Genomic DNA, 19,906 nt, shown 5'->3' on the forward strand with positions numbered 1-19,906 from the left:
GGGGGGGGGGAAGGAGACGCGGCGAGTCCGAACACACATCGACGCTGACCTGTCGCGCCGGTTATCGTATTTTTAAATTCGCCCAGGATTCGTCGTGAAAAGAGACAAGAGCCATCATCATCACTACTACCAACACCGACACGGTGGATGGCGTAGGCACGCGATAATTGTGGATAATTCTCGGCGTCGCGTGCCACCCGCTTCCTCCTGTCCTCCCTAATTATATGTCTCCCAGTCCCTCCGGCGTTCTCGCGCACACTTCGTATGTGTCGTACACACACACACACACACACATGTATATATAGATATATGTATACATAGGTCCCTGGATCTCGACGCTTCCAACGAGAGAAACCGCACTGGTGGTGGAAACATGTAAGCCCTTCGGTCGGCACAAACGGGAGAGCGAACAAAGGGAGAATAGGATGTGGGACGTCCTTATCGACAGGACGACCAATATAATCATCCGCATTCCGTACCATGTTACATACATGTGATTTCGCATATCAATCAGGTATGTAAGAACGTGTCCGTATAAGAAGGATGGATTATCGATAAATAAATTTATCAAAATGTTAGATTGTATATATACTTGTCGAATTAACAATTTTTATATTAATAATTCGATTTATTTCATCGCACAGCTTTGTCTAATGACTTTTATAGATTAAAATATGAGTATATGAAAATTAAATTTCGACGCATTCGATTTATTCCAATGATTATCACAAAAATTACATCACGACGACATTTGAAGCAGCAGCCACTGGCAAATGATTTCTATCACAAAGTCGTCCGCCAGACGAGAGAAACGAGACGGATAATGACTCAAAACATACGAGAATCCAGCCACGATGGCGCGAATGTAAAATATTTCATTTAGAGAAGAGCGCAGCTCGCCGGCTGGCCGGTAGCTTAACGAAATCGTAAAGAAAAAACTCTCGTAAAAGTCCGGAAAATCTATCCCGCCACTCGCTTAAATTCTACCCTCCATCTAATAGACCCGAGCGAGGAGAACGAACGGTGGAGATACAAAGGTCGGTGAAGACCCCAAAACGTTCTCCTTCAAACGCGATTCGCGCGCGCATAGCTCGAAAGTAATTCCGAAAGTTTCTCCGCCCTGAAAACGAACAGACGGCACAAAGGATTTATTCGGAATGTCAAAGAGGAAGAGAAAGAGAAAGAGGGAGAAAACGGTAAAGAACTGTTTCTCTACGCGCGCGTACGTTGCGGATTTGTACATTCGTAAGATAACATCCGACATTCAATCTCTTTACCTCGAGATACCTTATGATAGAAAACCATGTACTTTGTAACTGCGCCAGTCACATTTTGACATTTTATTAACGATATCCTTATAAAACCGTTTTATAAAACTTGCATGTGATATCATCACCGAGAAATAACAAATTTTAATCGTCGATATATTTATATACACGTATATTAATCAATACATTTCTTTATATCGACCCATTAAATAAAAATAATACCATTTTTTATCATTTTCCAAATAAAAATTAAAATTTTTTAAAAATTTATAAATACATATATATATCTTTTAGATTAATTCTTGTCGTACTAGGCATCACTTTGTTGTTACTGTCTCCTCTTGCCTACATGTTTTGTTTAGTAATCTATCTCTTTCATCACTCTACGTTCACTTGTCGCGTAGGTCAGGGGTCAGACAGCGAGTCCGACGCCAATGCAATTGCATGTAATTATTCTAATTCGTGGTGCGCGAGTCCGGAGCTCGCATTCGAATGCATTTATCCCATCATTTTTTGCCTTTTCTCGCCAATTCCATGGTATGGGTGCCTTATGGCAAATCATCGCCGCACGTGATATACGCATCGAATTAACTCGCGCGCGCATCTCGTTACGTAAAAGCGGATAATTTTAAAGGCAAAGCTGAAAAAAAAGATTCACGCCGTTGGATTCCGACTTTCAATATAGTTTCGCCATTGTGTTAGTTTCACAAAAACTAGGACCGCGAATCATTTCAATAGCGATCGAGTCCCGATCACTATAAATTACTGCTATGCCAATCGCGCGTATTAAGTCTAACGCAAATCAAGCATAAGGTAACAACATCAAGCGTAACATTGACATCGCCGCGATGCTGCTACACATATCCAACATCAGTTAAACATCGGCGCGCGGGGATAAACTGTTTATAAGCAGCGAGAGCAATATGTAATTACCCTTGGACGGGGACAGGCGGATAACATCGAATCCGCGAACGTTTTCATTTCGGCAGCAAGCGGCATGTATGTATGTTAGCCCGGCCGGCCGGTCTAATGGATTTGCTTTTACCTGAAATTGAATTATAACGCTGTAGTAGTTTGCGGCTTTGCCGCGTAACAAGATTTAATAAAGCACGCCCGCGCGCGTAATAATATGGTGCAGTAATAACATATGCAGTACATTACTGCGATATACATATCCCGCGTGGATATATATCAGCGCATGGACGTGTAGAGAGAGAGAGAAAGAAAGAGAGAGAGAGAGAGAAGAAAGATTACCGGCGCCGCGGTCTCCCGAAATTGCGACGCGTCGTCGACGCGCTGCAAACCAGACATCGCGCACGCGCTTTCGCGACATCCGTTTCGCCCTTCGTGTTACGGAAATGCGCGGACTTGCGATCTTATTTACCGTACAATTTCATTTTGCACCGTCGCGTGTGGATCGACCGCGTGCGCTCGTTCTGTCACCGTAAGCCCCGCTATGTCTCTGGACTATCGCCGGCAATCCTCTCCCAAAGACGTAACGTAACGTAAAAGGCATCTCGCCGTCTTATTTCGCGCGATTTCAACGTAGAATACGAAAAACCAGCAAACGCTCGGAAAGAGAGAGAAGGGGTAACTCGAACGGAGCACACGGAACGCTCCGAATTACCCACGTCGACCCCGGCATCAGGTGGTGCTCATAGTTACATACGGTGTCCCAGAAGAGCACTATATCTATATCTACATAAAATTTCAATTTTCCTTTAGTGACAATTTTGTAAAAAGCCACCATTTATAGCAAACTGATCATTTTTACGTTAAAGTTGAGTTTTAAAATTTCTCTTAAGATAAATGTTTTTTTTTAAATAAAGTTAACTGAAAAGCTTTTTGCATACAATAAAGTCTTTAACCTTTGCAATTAATAATAATGGATATTCTGCTGTCAGCAAACTATCATTTATTTTTTTTAGAGTATATCGTAATATATCCGTGCTCGACGACACCTTGTATACAGGCGCCGGACAGCCGAGGAAGAGACAGATGGATTCGGACCGACGAGCAACGTGGCATGTCGCATGAAAAAGACAAGAAGGAGAAGGGCGGAGAAAAGGGTGAATAGATGTAGAATGGCAGTTTAGCGGAGATTGGTTACAAGGAGGTAGGAAGCAAGGAAAGGAAGATCAGGAAGGAACACGTAATTCCGGGGGGGCTTAGCGCGTCCCAATTTTCGGGCCAGTAAATTCCAATAACGTCCGATGCCCTTAAACTCTTCGTACATCACATCGTCTCTTGAACCGGGGTTCGATTTATAACCGAGAAATTCGAGTTATCGATACCTTATCGGCATCCCGCGTCCGCTCCCCCGCGAACTCTTCGTGGAAATAATGACGCGCGCCGGCCAAAGTCTCGGACAATGATTTATGAGTCATTGTGCATACAATAAAGTCTTTAACCTTTGCAATTAATAATAATGGATATTCTGCCGTCAGCAAACTATCATTTATTTTTTTTTTAGAGTATACCGTAATATATCCGTGCTCGACGACACCTTGTATACAGGCGCCGGACAGCCGAGGAAGAGACAGATGGATTCGGACCGACGAGCAACGTGGCATGTCGCATGAAAAAGACAAGAAGGAGAAGGGCGGAGAACTAGCGATACTACGACAAACTCCGACTTTAACGCAGAAGTTTATATCCTTCGCAATATTTTCATGCGATAAATATTGCCGCGTGGCTCACGTTACGTGATACTTCAACGCTGACATTTATTTACGGAATTGCCTGTCGTGCTCGCGCACGCTGACAAATGCTGCGCAATGTTAGTACATACTAATGAAAACTTCATTTAAACAGGATTATACGACGTTAATACTAATTATTATCACGGAACGTTAAGCTTACGACTGGACGAACTGGCAAGATCGAAGTTACCTTCTTTACTACACATCTTAATTAACGGAATTACCTTTCTTGCCTCACATAATTTAATTATCTTCTTTAGCAGATATAAATTTCGAAGATTAAAGATTTATTAACGAGATCCGATATATTATTATTCTTACAATCATACATGCTATCCAGAAAAATCAAGATGCAACAAAAAATATTCACCCGCTAGTCCCATTCACTCGCAATTAGCAAAATGAAAAATGTATAATACATCGGAATTGAGGGAACCGGTTTATGTACGCGACTTCTATACTTCGTGTTAGAAGTAAGTTTAGCTTAAAGAGAGGGTGTGGAGGGTAGTCTGAAAGCAGAGATGGCGGTTATAGGGCCTGAAAGTTGCCGCGAGAGAGCGGCGGTAGGCAGTGATCGAGCGGTCGCGACTTAATGAAACTCTTAAGTGCCAACTATTAATATGGCTTCCAAGTTACCGAGAGGCCTGCTGCACCTCCGTCCTTCGTGTCCGCGTTCCCCTCCCTTCGCCTTCCCATCGATTACAAGTTTTCCAGGGAAACGGCCGTATCCCGCGATTTCACGGGGAAAAAAGTGAGAAATTAATTTTATTTATTCTCTCGCATATTTTCCGTTGGTATAAAAAATGCTTCAAACAATCAACGAGATCTATTTCTATTCCACAATTAATCTGTTCTTTCCAACTCTACAAATAACGTAATGTACATCATCTGCTACTTTACATTTCATTAAATTATCTATGGCTCTTGTAGATACGCGACTGTAAGCATCACTAGCAATAAGTCATAAAGAATCGTTACTGTACGAGATAATTATCGTATGAACGGTAGGTCTAATTACAAAGTCAATAGTTATCATAAAATCATTAAAAAACGATTAAATGTCATATGTATATTTCGTTCGTCCAAAAAAAAAAAAAAAAAAAAAATATCAATTCTGTTATTTGAGAAGACTATTCTCGAGAATCGCAATCGACTGTTATTCAACGAATTGGTTCAGAAATTTTTTTGCAAACGGTACTACGTACGTAAGGGATAAGAATAAAAATTGGAAAGTGTCAACCATTATCCCGATCAGCTGCTTTCAGACCCGGGAATCCAACAACAATTTACGCTCGCATCCGCTAAGCGTACTAAACCGAGTTCACGCCTTGTCGCGCTTTTCAAGCCGCTGTCACGCAAGGCGATCGGCTACCGGGGTTCGCGTCCCTGTCCCCAATTTGTCTTTGAATGAAAAATTGATCCGGTTAGCGACTGTGTTGCAGCTTGTCGGAAATTGCGAGCCGAAGAGGAAACTGGTGAGAACCGGAGAGATCGATGACGCCCGCCGATATTTTATCCGTCGCGATACCATCGTGACGACGTCGTCCCTACAACCGAATCGCGCTCCTTCGTGTGTTCGAATAATTATTTCCAATCTCGAGATTCAATCACCTGGGATAAATTAAAATCCAGCAGAATTCCTGCCTCCTAAATCGTCATCCAACCAGCGATTGCCGTGATCGGCACCCGATTATAAAATATCGCGAATCAGCGGGGGTAACAGCTTGTAACGAGATATTATACGAATTTAATTAAATATGAAATAGAAGTTTCGATATGGCTATCGAGTGCGAGTAAATTCTCCATGCAAAATCAATTTCAGCAAAAATTTTAAGCTAATATGTAGCAACGACGAGATTAGACAATCTCCTCTCATTATTAAATCTTTATTTACGGAATAAATTCTTCAATTCTTAATATATACCCTTCTCATACTTCTTCTTCAATTTTTTTGCACCACTCGATCAACTAGGATTGTTTCTGACAAACGTTCTCGGACAGCAAATGGCTCGAACATGCCGTTTATCTGAGACTGACGGCGCTCGCGCTTTCAGTTCACTTTGCGGGCTGTGCATTTTTCGCATCCGCACGCACGCAGATGCGCCGAAAAATTCGCATCCGTTGAGCATTAATCGCTTTGTCGTCACGCCCGGTACCGATTCTCCTTCCTCTCTGCTCCGTTTCCATTCCCCCTCACCCCTTTCCCAATCTCGTTGACGCCCGCGGTTTGCACGGTTTTTCGATTCGGTCGCGAGACAATGAAGTCCTTATCGCCAATTGCTATCGCTACGAATGCCGACCGAATCGGCCGCAACCGACGGCCGTTTCTTTTTCCGCTTTTATTTCTCTCTCTCTCTCTCTCTCTCTCTCTCTCTATTTACACCGGGGCATTCGCGGCTTTTACCGCAAACGTGGCACCTTTGACCGCGACGTGCTGACAGCAACAACACGCGCGCCGACTCGACAAAATTTTCCCGATTTTCTATAAACGCCATTGATAACCATTCGGCTTTTCTCTTGCCTTTAAAATTATTAACTTCAAAATATGTCAGCGCAAAACTATGTAAAATAAACTGTGTGCTTAATGATATACGTTAATTTTTCTAATCTGCTGGTACAACATTGTGGAAATTTAAATTATGCTTAAATAAGTCTCTCGTCTCTGTGAATAAAAGTTAAAATCTTCATTAATTAGCATCAGAAACTTTATAATTTAATTACTTTGAAATTGTAAGTTGCTCTGCAAAATGAGCACTTGTATAAATGATTAATTTTGTATGCGCCAGTACAAAATTACCTTACTTTGGTTTAGTAAAGAATATTTTTTAATTAGTATGTTTTAATATTTTATTCACCAAACCGAAAAGAATTATACATATTTTTTCATAATTAACATAAAATAATTTTTCATAATTAGAGAAATATATGTTATGTATTATATAAGGAATATTTTGAAAAGAATAATAAAAAGAGAACAAAAAAGTATTGTATATATATATTTCTGTTCCTCCCCAAAAAATATAATTTAAAAAAAAAGAATACTCAAGATTGAAAAATCTTTCAGACTTATCTCCAGATAAGTATATACATGCAAAATAAACACAGTTTATACAACAATTTTCTTCTCTTGGCGATACTAATCATCTTTTAACGAGTGCGCGTAAGTTGAGCGTATGATTACTTCGTCGGCTTGGACGAAACACGTGTCGATCGATGTAAGTACATGCCTCTTAGTTCCAGAAATAGTCGCGTCGCGCGTGTTTAACAAGCCCGCTTAACTTTTAATAGGCTCGATGGCCTAATTATGAGCCACCGCGAAGTAACGAAGTCTGTCGCCTTTGCATAAACCCTGATGTATATTGGAATATATATACCTTCTCCAATATACATATATACAAAAATATACGAAAATGGAAAGATCAAAAATCTCTTGCGAGATATGTCGAGATATTTAGCGCGTTGTCAATCAACGTAAATTAGAGATTTATCGTTGTCTGTAATTATCGTTTCTAACTTCCAGAAATGATAAATTGGAAACAATTCATCATTCTATCACTTCGCTTATGCGACAAATAGATATTGCAAGTAAATAAAAAAATATTCATGCAAATATACAAGAAATGAATTCACTCACAGAATCGCTGCGCATCCTGTTATCGTGGTCGTCATCCAATCTCGCCGGTCGTAAAAGAATACTCTGATAATCTGAAAATATACGCAAATCAAATCCGATTGCTACTTTCAGTGCTAAAGTTTTGTATCAAAGGCAGAGGGATGCATCGCTGTTAAACAAAGATATATGGCTGGGCGAACCGAGAGCGCAAACATGCATACATACATAGGTAGCTTTGATGAAAACACGTCTACCATTTTCGCGGACCGAGTCGACCGTACCGAAATCGACGGATATGCGCTTCTCGAAACATGGAATCCACGCCGAACGATACAAAGTGGCGCGCGAGGCGATATCGAAACTGCATCAGCCTTGAATAGTGATTAAAGCATCGCCCGCAATTGAACGCACCCCGCGTACTTGATCGCTCATAGAATGGAATGATGGGAGTGGTCGGCACGATACGGAAGAGATGAATACGGCGAAGCACCCATTAATTAATTAGTCGCCAAATCGGCCAATCGGCCGGTCTCGCGAACAATCAATGAACCGAATCGACCTGTCCCTGATTACAGAGAACGTACGTACGTCCTTGCGCGGCGGGCCAACCGTAATTCGATGAGCCGAGTACTGTGCGATCTATCGGGATCCACGAGTGCTACTCGTAATCAAACGGATAATAAGGTAAGGGAGAAAGGGAGAGGGAAGAATCCAAATTTCCTCCTCCAGTCGTATTTTATCTGTAAGGTGTGTTATCTCTTTTATCTATAAGGGAAAAGAAAAATCATAGGTTTCCAAAAATTTTTAATGCAGCGGATAAAAAAAATTTGAATGCAAAATTACGACACGGAATGTTATAATTAATGGTTGACAAATAACATCGTGTCATGTTAATTCATGTTAAATTCGTTAAATTATTTAATCAACATCGGAATCACCATCCCGACATCGAAACCGCAATCTTAATTATATACAGATGAATAATACAAAGCGATTATTAACATTCAAAATTAAATGATGCTTAACTTGTTACTAAATCCGAAACTAACTCGCTCCCGCTATGTAACGCGGTGTAACCGACGCCGGTTAAACTCATCGTAGATCTAACTCAAAGTTAACCAATCCCAGGACAACCGCTGCGCGGTGGTCTGACCATCCCCGCAAAATTGTTATTCAATGATAATTTTGAAAGAGGAAATGTCGATAGACAGTTATTTCAGTGCAGTATTTTATTTTAGTTGCAATTGCGCATATAGTGATTGCGACCGAAGGATAACATACGTAAACGTTAGCGCGCGCGTGTATTATAAAATAAACCTCCTAAAATAATATAAACGATATATAATTCAAACGTGCAAAATATCTCGATGCTTAAAGAGCTTAAAGGGCGACGTTCGTATTTTCCTGAAAAGTACATATTACATCAATAGCATCAATAGCAGAATTAAACTTATTCAATTAAAATTATGAATTTCGAAAAATCAAATAATTCACTCTAATCACTTTTTTTGCTATTTACATTAAAATTTCTGTAAATGAAAAAATTTCTGTCGATTTTTCGTTTTATTAATTATATATTTTTATATAACGTATTCAGAGAGAAAGAGAAATAGAACGCTCATGTTTGAGATGATCATGTATTCACCCTTCAGCCACGTATAGCAATTATAAGATAATCAATTCCACGATCGAGAGAGAAAGTTTGCGAGTCGAGATTGCATGGGAAGGAGAGAAAGAGAGAGAGAGAGAGAATACGCTCCTTGCATATATAATTAAAGCAATACTTATCAAAGATGCTGCGGCTTGTACGGGAATGTGATATTGATTGGAACTTTCATTAACCCTGTTTCTTTGATTCTCGATTACTCGATTCCTGTCAATAATCCTAGTGATTTTCTAATTTTTAATATCTAACATTTTATTATTAAAAGTGTGACTCTATCAATTTGATAATCTAGCCAGTCTCTAAGCGTCATTTGGCGCATTTCCAAAAACATCATGCAAATAAGCTATTATATTAACAAAGTCTGGCGATGAATTATCTTCGCAGTAAATAATACTGAAGGACGGACATTTCGCGAACAGGCGGCCGCTGGAATGCGCATTAGCTCGCACCTTCCTCTATCCTCGTATAAAGATTTATCATCTCGACAACTTCTAAAGAGATACGTTATCTCACGTAACGTGGCTATTCTTTTTCCGTTACTAAATCGCAATAAGATACACCAATCAAAGTCGCAATTTAAAAACGATATCGCCCGTGAGTATCATTATGGCCGTAAACTCGGTAGCGTGCGCAAAATCATTAAAAATTAAAAAGCGGTATAAATAAACATGACCTGTTAAGCATTTTTAACTAGCTAAAAGCCACAAGTTGTTAATGATTTAAAGCCTGCCATTAATATGACATCGAACTGAGATTGATCAATTCTTTTATATCCAGAATAAACGTGCAATTTTTGAAAAGATACGGACTGCTATGCTCGTGCATTTGTGCGCGCATCAATGACGAAGAAAGTCAAACTGTCCTATAAATGGTAGCGTAGCATAGATGGGAAAAATATCTGCAGCGCACAAAAAGTATCGGATAAAATTTATTTTCCGCACGAATTCTTCGCACACTCCGCGGAGAAAAAATTCCAGAAATTGATCGGCGGCGAACCCTCCGCGATGCGAGAATGCCACCGATACCGTTGACGACGACGACGACGACGACGACGACGACGACGACGACGACGACGACGACGACGACGACGACGACGACGACGACGACGACGACGACGACGACGACGACGACGACGACGACGACGACGACGACGACGACGACGACGACGACGACGACGACGACGACGACGACGACGACGACGACGACGACGACGACGACGACGACGACGACGACGACGACGACGACGACGACGACGACGACGACGACGACGACGACGACGACGACGACGACGACGACGACGACGACGACGACGACGACGACGACGACGACGACGACGACGACGACGACGACGACGACGACGACGACGACGACGACGACGACGACGACGACGACGACGACGACGACGACGACGACGACGACGACGACGACGACGACGACGACGACGACGACGACGACGACGACGACGACGACGACGACGACGACGACGACGACGACGACGACGACGACGACGACGACGACGACGACGACGACGACGACGACGACGACGACGACGACGACGACGACGACGACGACGACGACGACGACGACGACGACGACGACGACGACGACGGAGAAAAAATTGATCGGCGGCGACCCCTCCGCGATGCGACGACGACGACGACGACGACGACGACGACGACGACGACGACGACGACGACGACGACGACACGACGATGGGAAGGTAATAAGGTGGCCGTTTGTCGCTCGAAGTGTCAAATAAGCGCATCGAGGCACCCGTTAGCGGTGCACGACCCGATCTTTTTCTCAACACGCTATGCCACATTGACTGCTGACACATTCCACCGACCTGTCTTCGTGTTCTCGACCTTCTTTCCACCCGCGGCGCCACGCATAGAATAATAAGACCGGGCAGTTTCGACGTATGTTAAACGGGAAAGAGACGAACGTATTCGTGAACAATTTGGAACGATGGGATATATACAAGGAACGCGTGTTACATTCAATATGCATAATATAGTCGCAAACATTCGGCTGATATCTTTTTTGCTGCAATATCGATTCGAAACAATTGCAATCAGCCGGAGAGATCGAAGCGAAAAAGTTGTATGCAGAATACATATACATATACAGAATACATATTTACGCATAAAAAGATTACATAGAATACATTTTTATGCAGAATACATATTTATTAAGAATAGTATATTTACTCATCATTTTACATTCGAGTTAAGTAAAAAAAAAATTCATGTATTTCTTATAGTTATATATACCTAACAGCTGATCAAGCGGAATCGAGTAGAGAAATATTTTTTTGCGGCGCGAAAAATATTTAAAGAATAATTAATTTTCTGCTCCGATGCCGAGCGAATCCAAGTGAACGTTTTTGCACATACTTAGTCGGTCGTTACAGAAACAGCTCGACGTATAGTCGACGTCGCGCATTCCTCCCGCGGGACAGACATTATTACCACGAGCGTTACCTTACCTACCTACCTACCTACCTACACCTAGTTGCATATGTACAGAGTGGATGCATTAAATGGTCGAAGTTCGCGCGTCGAGTTCCCGAGAGTTCTTCTATCTTCCCAGCTAAGTTCACCGAGTGTCGACGCTCGATAAAAGTGTTTCTCTTTCCCCGTTCCGCCCCCGCTCGAGTTTATACCGCCACTGAAGCCACGCCCGACGAACTTTCGGCTCCTTGACCAGGCGGTTACGCTTCTTCTTCTTCTTCTTCTTCTTCGTCCTCATTTTTGAGACGCTCTCGGCACCCGCGATAACGGAGAAATCGCACGAGCGCGCGCGGTCGTCTTACATCCCCCTCTAGGGAGGGACATTAATAATCCAAGCGCCAACTACGCCAACTTACTTACTGCCCAGCATATCGTAGTTACCTCTACTTAAATTATTACCCTCGTATGAGTTATCCGTTATAATAATTATGTTACAATTCGTAAATTCTCGTTACAGTATAATCGCGCGTAACTATGAGATATTATAAAGCCATTTATAATTATTTACTCCATTGTTAAAGTTTGATTTTCAATCCTGTATCCTTACTTTGATAGAATTTTTACACTGAGACTTTTAGTTATAGAAAAATATACGTTTCTCGAGTCCATTGTGTGTGTGTTAAAAAGGTGTGAAATAAGATAGACTTCGAGAAAGTAGACTTTGAGAAAAAGTAGATTTTAAGTTGATCAAAGAATTCGTAGATGAAAAGAACTACAAAGGATACGTAACTTTCTTGTATTATAGAATATTTCATAAACTTGTATTTGAAAAAAAAAAACCTCGGGCGGTGTATTCTCTCTAATGAATTTGTGGACGATCCTTTTTAGTAGTGAAAATTTCATTGGAGGCGTCCTTGTTCCCTTGAAACTTTCAAATTTTCAACTTTGAATACGTCGACAACTAAACCCGGGATTAAAATTCCGAAATGCCTCGCGTCCTTTAAACGCAAAAGCGTACGGCGTCTACATAATAAGAATGTATCCGGAAAGTCCTAACGGGGCGCGAGAAACGAGGATGTTTGTGAAAAGCCGCGTAAATCCTACTCTCCCTCGCTATTTACAGCATTCGACGGCAACACCTACGCGCGTATACGTGCATACGTACATGAATACGTATACATCTACAGGATCGCGCCCGAGAACGGTGAATTAACCGCGGCGCGTCGAGCGGGACTTTATAATCCGGAAATTAAAGGTGTATTATATCCGGAGAACGGGTAGAGTGAGGGTGAAAGGGGGGGGGGGAGGGAAAGGGGGAAAGAGAGGGCTGAAGGGGGAGTGAGAGAAAGACCAGGGGAGACGTGAGCCACTAGCCAACCTCGTGCCCGTCGAGGGAGACTCGGTGAAGGTGCTACCCAGCGCCCATGGCGATATGCCGCCGGGCTAACAGAGAGGGGTGAAAGAGAAAGAGGACGAGAGAGAGGACGATAGAAAAGGACGGTCGCTCGAGTATATATACGGGAGAGATAGAAGAACCGAGAGCGAACAGAGAGTGGGGAAAGCGGTAACTTTTCTTATAAGATCTAAAGTTTGCGCGTGCGAAGGCTCGCCGCCGCTCGCTCTTTTCCGCTTCTTCCGCTTTGCCGGTATCCCCCTCGCAATCCTCAACCGCTTTCCGTTCCGCGCTTCCCTCTCGCGCCGCGCTTGTGCCCGGCAGTCTTCCCTCCACGAGGCGAAGCGAGGTCTGTGCGGCGGGAAATATTAGAGCTTTTAAACGTCGTTATTAGTTTGCACGGTGAGCCGAATAACTTTCGAGCTACCGCGAGCGAGCGAGCAGCGGCCGCGATACCGTCGAGACGGCAAGCTATACGGCTGCTGCTCCATTGCTCGTTGCCGCGCCCTGGAATCTCGTCGAATAACAATTTGAGTGCCGTTTACGGCGAGGGGGATTCGGGTGATTAACGTGATCTCCGATAAAACAGGACCGGCGCCGGGGTATCGCGCGACCGGTTGTGCTCCCCGGGGCGAAGAGAGAGGGGCGATAACGAGAGAACACCGAGGATTCGCCTTCGGATCGAATAATAAATCGCCGGTGATTACAAGAGGTATATTCCCTAAATAAGGAAATGAAAACGTGCTCTCCCTTTAAATATCTCGTCGAAATATATCCGTGTGAATTCTCTCATTTTCCCCCGAATGTAATCTGTTGGAGAGCGCTCTTTAAACGCCGCGAGAACGAATCGGGTTAATTTTCATCAAGTTTACTTCGCTTGATTAGCGGAACACAGCGCGACAATAGACCGTCTCTCTCTTCCTTTTCGCGGCCAGAGCGAAATTAATTTTCACCGGGGACAAAAGCGCTTTGGGGAGGGACGCGATTTCTTGCATCGCGCTCACTTAAAACGATATACGTTCGCAAAGTTTCGCCGCGACCGCTCCGCTCTCGGGTCCTTCGATTCCAACTTGTGGAGGAGGAGGAAAATAGTAGACACGGCTAACGCAGCAACTTTAAAGTATAAGTTATTATTGGTTTAACCTGGATTGGATATCCGGTTTCCAATCAGCACCGGGAAAGAGATATCACGCGAAAAAGAGGAAGAAAGGGCGAGGGGGACAGGGATAGGGCGGGAGGGAGGAAGACGAGTAGTAAAACCAACACGCCTCGCATCGATCCGTCGACGACGGCAAACGCATTAAAAGCGCATCTAACATCTACCGGAAAGACGTACCTATACGACGTAGATGAATTATTAGCTTCTCGGAGATTGCGTCTCGGCGGCGCGAGAAGCGAAAATATATTTTCACTTTGCCGCATATAGGGAGGCGAAGACGACGAAATTCGCGAGAGATCGTGCAGCATAAAGCAAGCATGACGTTACATTTTCCCTAACATCGATATGTGCGTGAGAGTTGTATGAGAGAGAGAGATGGAAAAAAACGAAAGGGAAACGCGCGACACGCGTTTCGCTCGTCCGTTTGACGAAAAAAAAAATGTATCCTATCTCGCGAGAGCCGTTCATCTCGTAAAGCAAATCAAGATTTCGGCGACCACCCCGTCGAATATCTTTTTACACAGGATAATAGCTACAAAACTATCCTATATCACATTATATCACCCTATTGGGATGCCTTCATTTTACTCCGGTGGCACATTCAAAATTTTATACGGGGCGACGCGAAGCTGAAGAATGTAGTCACTAGTAGTCGTATCGTCCTCTCTCATAAAATTCACGTCGCACATTTCCTTCTCGGAGGAAGATTTTTTACTACGTGAACGCAGTTCTTCTCTCTCGCGTTCTTCGCTTTTTGCACGGCAAAAGCAGACGACGCGTTTCAATTTCGCAAATATAAGCGTAATATCTACTCGCGAGATGTGAAACATTCGCTATGTATCTCCGTCGGCGAAATTATTAAGGGCGTATTCGGGTATATCGAATTATACTTGGGCGCGTGTCTAGCGTACGGTGATTAGCATGACACAGGGATAGAGCGCGCGCGTAGAGGATCCGCATAGATATGCGTCGTATACGACTGGCCGGTCGGTCGGCCGGATGGACGGATGGCCGCCGGTACTTTATATCGCGAATGCTCATGGACGCGAGAGATGCCCGGCGCATTCGTGAACAGCCGAGAGGTATGAGGTATAGTTAATGCTTGCCAGAATTTCCCATGTGGCACGCCACGCCGCGTTCCTGTATTTTCTCGCGTGCCGTTTACGTGCGGCATTCTACTCGCGCGCACACGTTGCGCACGTGTGACGTGTATGAAAGCACAAGCGAGGAAGAGCTCGCGTGAAATGGTGATCTTAACTTTTTGTAAGACAGATGGAGGACGGGGCAAGAGGTGCAGGAGGGGGGAGAGAAAAAAAATAGCGCGAGCGTGATGAGAAGGTGACCGAGGAATGGAACGGCGCTAGAGTCGGCTATAATTTACGCAGGGCGCTATTATAATCGCATTGCGCGATTCATCTTTTATACTTGTATGCTATAACGGAGAAACTGTCTGTTCGACTGTCAATTATTCTGTACTTATTGTTAGATATAGAACGCTTTTATTCACAATGATCAGAATTGATGAGAAATATATATAAAGCACTATGATTCTATTTTAAATTACGAAAAGATTATACTTTTATTTGACGTAATCTAATTTATATCTAACACATATATCCATTATTCAATTTTAGAATCTCTTATCATTTTATTCACCTTCGCATTTTCTTGCCATTATTATTGGCAAGATTTAAAAATACGTAGCTGTTTATAAGTTATTATTATAATAAATATTATTGATTATTACAAATATTGGTTATAAATACTTTTATAGAATTTAAGAGAAGATTACGTGTAAAGGGAAGAGAAAGGGGGTGAGGGAGAGAGAATGGACAGAAATTGGCGAGGTGAAGGGATGGACGTCGCGGTGTACCAGCGGCTATTATTCGGGTAAATTACCGCGCGGTTTCACCATTCGGTGAACTCCTGACCCTGAGTTTAGGCCAAGCGCGCTCGTTAGACCGATCTCGGTCCCTTAATCCCGTCGCGAATTTATATCGTGACTGGACCTCTTATCGCCGCGCGAGCACGTCGGCCAGAATGGAAACGACGAGGGGAATGGAATTTGCACGTTGCACGGGTGCAAAGGTGTCGACAACGACAACGACGACGACGATGACTGTTCTCGGCCCCCTTCCGTTTCCAAATACACGTCCCCTAACAGGCTTCGAAGAGGAGCAGCACGCCTTGCGTTATTTCCGGCTGGTGCCAGTGCATATTTTGCGAACGTGTTAAGAATATATTCGAAGACGTGCGCGGGTGTGCGCCAATAAAATTCCTTCCCTTCTCGAATGCGAGAAGTCGATCCGTTTATATCGCCCGATGCTATTAGGATAGAAGTGACTTTTCCCACGGAATTTTCCCTCGTCTTTCTCTTACCGTAATTTTCATATCGGAAATGTACCTTCGATTTGATTAGTTTGACTTTGGTACTCGCGTTCCGCTCGTCGCTTCTCTAGCAAATGTATATCAGCGTTTCTTGTTATCCTTCGACACGCGACGAAATATCGTTCGCTGACGGAGCTGATAGTCGCTTTTAAATCGATATCGATGAGATCAGTCGGTCGGAAAAATCTCTAGTCGAGATTCTCTGAAGAGACTACGCTGCCGAACGATAATGTAGACAGAGTTCGCCCTCGTAAAATGCGAGAGCACGACCTGCGATCGTGTTATTACCAATAAAGAGGCCCCGCGATATAGCCCTCGAAAAAATATAACAAAGTTAATGGCGATGACGGTAAGCCGCCATTCTAACGCGGCAAACAACGTCTCTTTCTAATATAATTTTGCAGAAATTCTTTTCAGAACATAATGACCCTTCGATCATTCACATGCACAATTCAAGACCTCTCAAGGCGAGAAGACGTTGCATATAAACAACTCTATATCCCTGTGTCGTATAGATAAACTAGACAATTGGTATCATATCCGACAGTTTTTACTACCGCAGATATTATCGAGGAAAACTCAGTGTCTTATGGCGGTCGTTTTATAGACGCACGCGTGACATTTATTGCCGCATAATATGTGCGTGTGTGTGTGTACGTTTTATCGTCTTGTGCGTAACATCTCAAGTACTTACTGCCACATGTTATGTGATTCGCGCGGAGCATGATTTATCATGTGAATGAGCCGGATATTAAATCGTTTTATAATGCAAATGTAATATAAAATGTTTTTATTATTAGCACAATCTAGTGATAAAGTTTAAAATAATAAAATTAATTTTGTTTTTATAATAATTTTTAATATTATTTATGTGTTTATGACTATTTTGGTCTCTTAAATTTTTCTTGCATAATAAACTCGTGTTTCTTAAAACATAGAGAAGATAACTTGATCCACTTATAAAATTTTTAGGAAAATAAACTCACTTTATAACATCAATTTTTTTCATTTTTCGTGATTTGGAAGCTATCATTGTACTGAGAACTTTGATTTAAAAAGAGCTCTCGATTCGCTCCGCTGATATAATTTTATCTAATATTATATTAGTTAAAGAATATGCGATCGAAGAATGCGATAAAGACTAGATGAAATTTCCATTAAATTCAAACGTAAACTTCGATCCGACGGAGTCGCATAGAGGCATTTTCACGCTCGATCGGGCAAGTAATTTTGATCGTTTCTGTCGTTATCCTCGTCACCGTTTCTCGTCGTAAACGCAAGACAGCTTGAAAACGGAGTTCATCATAAATGAGAGCGAATATTTTTCGGGGTTTGTCTATTTTATCTTTAACTTGGTCTCCCCTCACAAAAAATCAAATATACGGCATAATCAGTGCTAGTTTATTGTTAATTTAATGATTGCTAAGGACTTTACAAATTAATTTCTGGTTTCTCCATTTATTATAATTGTTTGTTATATATAAATATATATATAATTATGCATATCTCTCCATTCATTAACATAGATAGCTTTTGTAAGCAACTACTATGCTCACAAGAGTTTAGTTTAAATCATTTAATTTGATATATATATTGTTATGTGGTCTATCTCTTTTAGTTTAAAAGATAAAAGGAAGAGGCCACTTTTGGTGGGACATCTTGTATACGCTGCTCGAATGTCAACAAAACGATCGCGCGTAAACAATGTTTATATGCCGCAAAGCGAAAGTCAAACACGATGTGATAGTTACGTTGTCATGAAATATTTAACATATTACAATATAGATATATGCGTAATATTTTATTTCTTGTAGTCAAATTAATTAATAATAAATGGTTAATATATGTATCATGGCTTTTCGTTTTTGTACATACAACTCGATCTTACGATTCATCTATTATTACGTACACTCAATTCGAAAATGATGGACGAGTTACATTTCAGCAAAAATTCCAAGTGCGATGCAAGAAGGAAACAATTATCGCCCGCAAATATCATAATGAAATAATTTATAATTCCTATCTCTTGTTTCGATTTCTATTTAAATCGCGCTACCTTCTTATTCGAGTCGCTGAAATGACAAGACTATACCGAGCGAAATAATCACGTTATTTATGGACGATAAATGTTTCTTTAACGACGCTTATATTTCAAAATCTAAAATTAATTGCATATTTATCTTCGCGGCAGTGATTCATCTTACATAATTTTGAGATGTAAGAGTTTAGAACTTACTAATCACAAGCCGAAAGCAATTCGGAGGTATCTATTTCGCCCATCGCGTAATTCGTGGGGAACGCGTTCGCTTTTCACGTGGAACTTAAGTCGGCTCTCGAGATATAGTGATACTCACAAAATATATTTCCGCGTGTATATGAAACCCTGTTAAAACCGGCGATATGCAGCAGCGAAGAGAGAGCTTTTGATGGAGGAAAATCGAGCGAATTCATTGCCGAATAAGATAGAACGATTTATCGCAAAGTTCCATTTTTGCGTTCTTTCATGAAGCGATTCGCTTTATGTAAGTATCGCTTTATCCTTGGATAAAGCGATACGCGCGTTATCACATGTTTATACAGGATGAGTTATAAATATGTTTTAAAACTTCGTGAACCTGTTCCTGGATAAAAAGTATGAACAAATGTTCCTATGAACATTAGGCCGTAAATACTTATCGAAATAATGGACACAAATATGTATTGCATTTCATACCATCCATACGTGAGATGAATATCACTCATTTCTTCAAATGAAAACATTCTCTACACTGTTACAATAAATTAATGAATCAATACTAATACTGCTCGGTTGAACTGCCTCAAGTATACTGACTTGATTGTAGGTATGTTGTCTCTTATTGTACACAGAGGTCTACGTTAAAACCCCTTCCCCTTTCTTTCAGTGGATCGTAGTAACGATAGTATGCTGGTAAACAAACACTATCCCAGAATCAAAACACTAGAGACACAACATCATAGAAAGAAAGAATCTGATCTGAAACTCAGTTATTGTAAAATCTATTTGTGTCCATTATTTCGATAACAAAGCATTATCGGCCTATAGTTCATAGGAACATGTATATACCTGTATATATACACACATATATATATATATCGTCTTTAAAAGCAAAAATCGTCTTCAAAAGAAAAAAATAAATGCAATCTAAATATAAGTAATTATTTAAGCTTATCTATAGTTAAATATTCATCTTATTAGCGATCAATGTAAAAGAATAATATAATATGGCAAATAATTACAATATT

General features: G+C 41.7%; 1 protein-coding gene across 1 annotated transcript in view; it reads right to left on the reverse strand.

Moving 5' to 3' along the window:
* Positions 1-19,906, reverse strand: part of LOC115235084 (nephrin-like) — a 397,929-nt gene that overhangs the window by 349,327 nt on the left and 28,696 nt on the right. The window contains exon 3 of the mRNA XM_029806647.1: positions 7,605-7,675. The gene's annotated coding sequence lies outside the window, so the exon portion shown is untranslated. The remainder of the gene's footprint in view (positions 1-7,604; positions 7,676-19,906) is intronic.

This window comes from Formica exsecta, unplaced genomic scaffold (assembly GCF_003651465.1).
Source record: "Formica exsecta isolate Colony F162 unplaced genomic scaffold, ASM365146v1 scaffold21, whole genome shotgun sequence".
Lineage (NCBI taxonomy): Eukaryota > Metazoa > Arthropoda > Insecta > Hymenoptera > Formicidae > Formica > Formica exsecta.